Source organism: Apium graveolens, chromosome 9 (assembly GCF_009905375.1).
Source record: "Apium graveolens cultivar Ventura chromosome 9, ASM990537v1, whole genome shotgun sequence".
Taxonomy (NCBI): domain Eukaryota; kingdom Viridiplantae; phylum Streptophyta; class Magnoliopsida; order Apiales; family Apiaceae; genus Apium; species Apium graveolens.
Window position 1 is genome coordinate 238,078,944 of NC_133655.1, and position 9,143 is coordinate 238,088,086.

The window sequence follows — 9,143 nt, forward strand, 5'->3', positions numbered from 1 at the left end:
TATAATTTTTGAAGTTAATTTGAAGTAAAAAAATTAAGTTGTGAAATTTATTTTTTAGATATTTTTGATAATATGATTTGATAATTATTTTAAATATGCATGTGTATAATTTAGTAAAATTTTATTTTTAAAAAAAATATCAGTGATTGAAAAATTTAGTTTTGTTGAAATTAATAGGTGTGTTTATAAAAGATAATTATATTTTAATTAAAAGATAAATTTTAACTCACATCGACACTAAACGAATTATCTTTACTTTGGTATATCGAACAAATCTAACTAATTATATTCAAATTTATTTTAATATTAATTTGTTTAAACCCGGATGAATGATAAAAAGTTTATGTATAAATAATAAAAAAACTATGTTAACTTGAATAAAAGTACATATTATTTTTTTAGCGGGTATAGTTATTTTCTTTTTTTTTATTTATCATGAATTAATTGTATAATTTTTTTAGCCGAGATGAATAACATGTATTGATTTATTTATACTATAGTAAAACCTTGATAAATTAATACCTTTGGGACCATGAAAAATTATTAATTAATAGAAATATTAATATATCGATAAATTAATAATTTATTAATTTATCGATATATTAATAATTTATTAATTTATCGAGATATATTATTTAAAATTTTATGACATATACAATTCTCAGAATAATAATTTATTTTCATCTATTGAATACTTAAAATAATATTAAGAAATATTTATGAATTTAAGTAAATTGAAAGGATTCACTTATTTAATTAGATTAGTGATAGGGATAAATAAATTATGATAGTATAATTAAATACTGCATTAATTGTACAAGGTGTGGACTGCTAGGCCCAATAAGAAGATGTATGACATTCAGACCAGAAAGGTTAACATGTTGATCAGGCCTGATGGACCAGATCAGGCCTGATGGAACAAAGAAGGCCCAAAAACCCTGATTATTAATTAATTTCGTAATTAATTAATAAGGGAAAAATCAGCTATTGAGAAGAGTCTCGATAAGGATATAAATCCTTACAGATTAGCCTCAAGGGGACCTAAAAGGATAAGGAATCAGTTTCCTACTATCTAGGACTCCAAAGTCAATTCTAATTATAAGACTTGCCCACCAAGTCTCCTATACCAAGTCCAATTCAAGGACTCCCAACATCTATATAAGGGGCCTCACCCCACAGATCAGAACTATGTTTTTTGACTTGATCCTTGGCAATCAGCAAGGTACGTAGGCATCTTGTTAAGGCAGACTGAGTCACGAAACACAAGAGCAGTCAAATCGAGCCTTGGAGCTCACGTTCCTTATTATTAAACACAGCAATTATATATATTAGTTTTAAATCCATAACATTTGGCGCCGTCTGTGGGAAAGCACAACAACAACCATGGCGAGAACACGGAGAACAATTAGAGTTCTAGAGGAAGGAACACCATCAGAGACAACCCAGGTGATTTCGTCAACCGTGGAGGTTCCTCCCCATTCAACTTATGCATCTACTCAGGGGGAAGCCCAGATAGGGGCAACTCAACCTCAGCCACAAGGGACAACTCCCCCGACTATTCAAGGTACGAATCCTCAAGTTCAACAAGTACAGATACCTGTGAATTCTCGACCCATCGGGTATGAATATTCAACTATTGTTACTACTAACCCCCCTTATGGGATGCCCCTTCACCCTGAGGTTGGAGGAAGCGGATATGCTGGGCGAAGTGAAGCACGAGGGCAGTCGCCCCTATATACGAAGTTTGGCTCCTATCCCTGAGGATCGGGAATTTTCTGGTCCTTACACTGAGAGAGACTCTGAATCTTCGGATGATGAAGTGGCCCCGAGAAGGAGGCGTCCTGGAAAAGAGCCAATGGCCGATGGAAGGCAACGCCCCCAAAGCACCCCAGGGGCGAATCCCCAAGAAGTGCAGGAAAGGATCAGGGCTCATGAGGCTGAAATCCAAAGGCTGAGGCGTGATTTGGAGGCTCACCAGGCCACCAAACCCCAGATACCTCCTAGGGGGAGAAATCCTCCTCCTGTCATAGACCTGGATGGTCCGGTACGAAGAAGGGCTGTTCTCCCAAGAACTGATCCAAGCAATCTCCTTCCCCTTGGAGATCCTGATGATTCAACTCCACCCTTCATAGAAGAGATAATGAATGCCCATATCTCAAGGAAATTCAAGATTCCCACTATCAAAGCCTATGATGGCACGGGAGACCCCGCTAATCATGTTAGGACATTCTCTAATGCACTGCTGCTGCAACCCGTGAATGATGCTATAAAGTGTCGGGCCTTCCCTCAAACCCTGTCGGGTATGGCTCAAAGATGGTACAGTCGCCTGCCCCCAAACTCTATTGGATCGTTCAGAGAATTAAGTCAGGCTTTTATTAAGCAATTCATCAGTGGAAGAGTCCATGAGAAAAGTTCAGCATCTCTCATGAGTCTTGTGCAGGGGGCGAAATCCTTGAGAGTTTACCTAAATCGTTTCACAAAGGAGGCTTTAAAAGTCCCGGACCTTGATGATAAGGTAGCCATGATAGCACTGCAACAAGGAACTAGGGATGAGTTTTTTAAGATGTCCTTGGCCAAACGTCCCCCTGAAAGCATGTTGCAGCTCCAAGAGAGGGCAGGGAAGTATATCAAGGTTGAAGAAAGTATGAGGAAGACCGTAGTAAGTAATGAGCCCACTGGAGGCAAGAAGCGAAAAACTGATCTGGAGTATATCGCTAAGGACAAGTATCCTAGAACCGAGCAAAACCCTGATTCAACCCCCAAGAAGGGAGGACCTGGGCAAAAGTTCACCGAATACGCTAAGCTGAATGATCCTAGAAGCCAGATCTTGATGGAAATCGAGAAAGATCGAGATATTCATTGGCCTAATCCCCTGAAGGTCGATCCTGCCAAGCTAGACAAAAGCAAATATTGTAGATTTCACAAAGATATTGGTCACGACACCGATGAGTGTAGGCAGCTGAAAGATGAAATTGAGTTCCTCATTCGAAAAGGAAGATTGAACAAATACACTGGAGAAGGAGGGGATAGGAATAATAATGGAAGGAAGAACTTTGAGGATCGTAGGAGGGACCAAGACGATCAGGGGTGAAACCCCCAGCCTAGAGGACCAGTTATAAACACCATTTATGGAGGGCCGAGACCTCGAGGGCCTGTGATAAACACGATCTTTGGAGGTCCAACTGCTGCTGGATTGTCCAAAAATTCCAGAAAGGCATATACTAGAGAGGTCATGCATATTGTTGGAGAAGCCCCGAAAAGGGCCAAGACAGAAGTAACATTGGCTTTTGATGATTCTGACCTAGACGGAGTCAAGTTTCCTCATGACGACCCGCTGGTCATAACACCGATAATAGGAAATAGCCCGGTCAAGAGGGTCCTTATGGATAATGGTGCTTCTGTGGATATCTTGCTCCATGACGCCTTTCTAAGGATGGGGTATAACGATTCCCAGTTAACACCAACCGACATGCCGATATATGGATTTGTTGGAGTAGAGTGTCCTGTAGAAGGGATAATTAAGTTGCCAACCACCATATATAACACCCTCCAAATCCGGGGTATAGATTTGGGGCATTATTAACAACAATTACCAACTATACCTGCACAAGCGAAATATAAATATAATAATTACCCCGAACTATCATTACTCAGGATCTTTTAAGGTCTGAGTTTGAAAACAAGAATCACGCACTACACTTTATTACAAACCCAACTAAATAAAACTTGTCTCAAGAACTATCTTTGATACAAAACTTTATTCTATCTACAGTTTCACTACACAACTTCTATTCAAACTACACAAGACTTTTATTCAACCCAACATTACTACTTATCCTGCTACACCTGATCTGGCAATTCAAAGCTCTCTTCGGGAATAGGAAGGAACACTCTTGGTATAAGAGGGTCCCGCTGCTTGACTCGCTTCTTGACTATGCGGGTCCTGATGGGTTTCATTCTCTACCTTAGCTGTAAAATAATAGGAGTAACAATAAAAAGGGATGAGCCAAAATTGCTCAACAAGTCTGCAAAAATATATATATATATATATAGTATAGAGAAAGAGAAATGAGAGAAACAATAAGCTGCTGGTTGTAACAACCATCTGTATCTGTATCGAATAGTAATTTGCCAATGATGGCGAGTGCCAAATGAACAAGACTGGAAACAAGAACCAACATATGCACTATAATCTGCTGATCAGTCAGAATATAGTGCGGATCTATACCCAACTGCATAGACCCAACCAACATAAGGAGTACTCAGGCAACTATGGCCTATTAAATAATGGTCTGGGTAAAACCCAGCCCGTATAGTAACCATCCAGTCCAAGGCTTAGCATCCGGAACAATCGGAATGCTATTGGTATATCCCAACACCAGGATATACCAGAGTATATGTAACAAGGGTAAAGGAATTGAAATATGAACAGGGAATTCAATAAAATTGGGTAAATCAAGAATTGAAATGAAATTGGAAACAAGCAATAATAATTGGATAACAGTGTATATGAAAAATGATTATCAAAGAGAACTGATACGATAGAAAAGAAATATAAATCACTATTCTGAATTTAGAATAGGGGAAAAACTTGCCTTGCGCGTACTTAACCTGGTTTAACTCACTGCCTTCTGACCCTAGCTTGCTCTGCCTTGCTAACACTGAACAAATCATGGAAAGATAGGCGTTTAGATAATTTACTATATACGTGTATCTTGAATTGATAACACGCAACCTTATCAGTCTACCCATGCGTTTCTATCTGACTCGTATATATACACATACATTTATACAGCACATAGGTTCACATAATCACGTAAAGCACGTGGAACATAAAGCACATAATCAATTTCTAGATTTATAATTATTTTTAGAATCAATTCTAGGCTTATACCTGCATTACTAGTCTTATCTGATTTTATTATAATTTTTCGGGATTTATTCGGCTCAATTATACCCCTACTAGGACCTACGAACTATCAATTATCACCAAACTACTCTCTTTCGGAAGAAATTATAACTTACAACTATTTTTATTGGATTCGTCTCATTTTTCTGAGTCTAGGGGTCTTCGTTTCACTCAAATCGGACTAACGGTATTATTATGAATTAAACAAGATTTAATTAATTAATAATTAATTATAAATAATTAATTATAATTAAACAATCCTTAATCATATTTTTAAATAATTAATTAATAATTATTGCATTTTAAAATAATTAATCCCTAATTATTAGGAATTATTATTATTTATTATAAATTATTATTACTTATTCGATCAGATCGATTATTTACAAATAATCAATCGATTTAATTAATCGATACACTATTTATCAAATAACTACGAATTACTCGAATTATAGACCAACTTAACGATTAATCACTCGTATAACTACGAGATACTCGCGATTCTCGCCTAATTACCGAACTATTCTATTATTATTGAAACTCATACGATTCGCTAAACAGATAATTACCGATAACTATTATACGATACGAATAATTATCACAATATTATTCGAATAACTAACGCTCGAATAATAATTCTAATTATCGAATCATTATTCGCACTATTAACTAATTATTAGATTATTAATTACCTCACTTAATTATTTCTAATCCTTATTTACTAATTAATTACCTAATTATTAATTAATTATCCAATTATTAATTAATTAGATAATTAATAAATAATTAGATAAATAGTTAAATAATTAATTAAATAAATAAATTCGAATTTATAATTTAATAAACTAATTCAGAAATTATAAATACTATTTTTCAGAATATAAAACTAATTTTTAATTAATTTTTAGAATTATTAAAACTGATTTTTTAATTACTAAAGTATAAATAAATAATTAATTTATTCAGAAACACAAAAACATAACAGGATTTAGGGTTACAAGGATCAATCCCGGGTCGTAACCGGGTTGCAACCGGGTCGTCCCCAACCCAAACGGGTCGGGAAGAACACCGGCTGTAATTCCAGAATCCGACGCCGGCGGACTGATTCCGGCGAGACGAAAAACATGGCCAAAACGTTCGATTCCAGGCGCGTTCTTCCCCGTTCTTGTTCCACAATAATCACACGTCGTTCCCTTCTAATCCTCCTTCTTCGTTCATCGACACAGCAGCCGGAAAACGAAGAAACGCGGCTGCGGCGGCTAAACTCCGGCGAGCTCGAAACGGACATCAACAAACACAAACCCGGTACCAATCGACAGGAAAAACGACGATCTACACGACTATGCTAACAGAATCATCAAACAATCAACAGAAATCAAAACCCGAATTCAAGAATTAAACCCGAAAATATAAATTTCTATTCAATCAATCAAACACGAAAAACAATTACATAATTGAAAACTAGAGATCATAAGCTTCAAAACGAATACTCACACGCTCGATTTGGACCCCGGAATCACGATCAAAATCGCCTTTGATCCTCCTGCTCTGTTCTTCACAAACCCTAACCCTAATTCCCTTTTTCTTTTTCTTTTTATTTTTCTAATTTTTCTGTATAATTAACTGATTTAATTAATAATAATTCAGGTATTTATATTTATGAAAATAATACCCCTAAGTAAAATTAAGGGTCTAATTACACTCCTAATAAAAATATTTGGCCCCAATTTTTTTATAATTTTTGGGTATTAATATTGAATTTTTAAATATCCAATAAATACTAAATAAATACTAAAAATTCCCAAAAATTGTGAAAATTACAAAAATACAAAGAAAAATGATATATGATAATTTCATGATCATATAAAAATAAAAATATAATTTTTGTGGGGTTTTTGATACCCGAAGGGATCCGGAAAAGTCGTTTTTTCGCGAAAAAGGTCAATTGGTAAAACGTCTAGGGGTTCAGAATAGCGATATGGTATAGGGCATTTTTGGCAAAATAGGGCCAATGATTTTGTTTGAAATACGGGCTTTTAAAACATAGTTTTGAGCTGTACAGGTTTTGATATAATATATAACTGACGATAAAACGTTCAATAAATATCCAAAACACGTTTGGATCAAAACAGCCGACACATAACACATAGCAGTTAGGGTTTAACAACTTACACATTTAATCACATCATAATACATATAATTTATCATTATTATAATATAATACCAGCGTAATTCCTCGGTCGTTACACCATAGGTACGGAACCAAGGCAAGCAACGCAGATGTTGGACTTTGTGGTGGTAAAAGCTAGTTCAACCTATAATGCCATCACGGGAAGAACAGGAATACATGCCTTCAAGGCAGTCCCTTCTTCCTATCATTCAGTCATGAAGTTTCCCACCCGGAACGGGATTGGAGAAGAGAAAGGAGATCAAAATATGGCTAGAAGTTGTTATGTGGTCTCTTTGAGGGCAGATGGAGCCGGGGAGCAGGTTCTTCCTATTGAAGATATGGATGTTCGAGAAAATGACGAGAATAGAGGAAGGCCAGCAGAAGAATTGGTTTCGGTTCCTTTAGACCCCGAAAATCCTGAGAGGATGACTTTCATTGGAGCCACATTAGAGGAGCCCCTTAGAGGGAAGTTAGTGAAATTTTTGCAAGAAAATAGTGATGTATTTGCATGCTCAGCAGCTGATATGCTAGGCATAGACCCGGAGTTAATTACTCACAAGCTAAACGTAGATCCAAGCCGGAAGACAGTGAAACAAAAGAAAAGAAATTTTGCCCCGGAAAGACAAGAGGCTATAAAACAGGAAGTAGAAAAGCTCTTAGAGGCTGGTTTCATTGAGGAGATTCAATTTCCGGAGTGGTTAGCAAACCCTGTAATGGTGAAGAAGGCTAATGGAAAGTGGATGATGTGTATAGACTTCACTGATCTGAATGATGCATGCCCCAAAGACTGTTTTCCGCTGCCTAGAATTGATACTTTGATTGATGCCACTGCTGGACATGAGATGCTGAGTTTCATGGATGGATTTAGCGGATACAACCAGATCAAAATGCATAAGGATGACATTCCAAAGGTATCATTTATCACTGACTTTGGTGTTTATTGTTATTTTGTTATGGCATTTGGTCTCAAGAATGCAGGAGCCACCTATCAAAGGTTGGTGAATAAAATTTTTAAGGATCTTATTGGTAAGACTATGGAAGTCTATGTTGATGACATGTTAGTCAGGAGTCTAGTAAAGACTGATCATATAACCCATTTGAGGGAAGCTTTTGAGGTCCTGAGGTACCACAAGATGATGTTGAATCCTACGAAGTGTGCTTTCGGAGTAGGATCAGGAAAATTCTTGGGACTGATGGTCTCAAAGAGGGGAATTGAGGCTAACCCGGATAAAATAAAGGCGATCCTGGACATGGAACCACCAAAAACTGTCAAGGATGTTCAGAAGCTCACAGGAAGGGTTGCTGCGCTAGGACGATTCATCTCCAAGTCAGGAGACAAGTGTTTGTCATCCTTCAAGTCACTAAAGAGCATCAAAGACTTTGTATGGAGTGAGGAAAACCAGAAGGCATTTGAAGAGTTAAAGAAGTATATGGTCCAGGCCCCGTTATTGGCCAAGCCAGTTCTGAGTGATGTTTTATTCTTGTACATGGCTGTTTCAGAGAGCGCCTTGAGCGCGGTGTTGGTTAAGGAGGAGCTAAAAGTCCAGAAACCCGTGTATTATGTCAGCAAAATTCTGCATGGTGCTGAATTAAATTATTCAACTATTGAGAAATTTGCTCTAGCCTTGGTAATGGCTTCAAGAAAACTGCGTCCTTACTTTCAGGCTCATCAGTTTGAGGTGCTAACGAATCAGCCACTGAGAAATATCATTCACAGTCCCAAGGCAAGTGGGAGATTGATTAAGTGGGCAATAGAGTTGGGAGAGTTCGATCTCAAGTATAAGCCACGTACGGCCATAAAAGCCCAGGCACTAGCGGACTTCGTGGTGGAATGTACCATACCCAACCAAGAAGTCGGGGGGCAGGAAGATACCATACCTCAAGACAAGGGAGTCGATAATGGACACAGAGAGAAGGATGATAAGGAGAAAGAATATTGGGTTCTCTATTTTGATGGAGCATCAAAAACAAATTCCAGTGGAGCAGGGTTGGTTTTGCAAAGTCCTGATGGGTTCTTAATTGAGTATGCTATGAAGCTAGACTTCCCAACCACAAACAATGAGG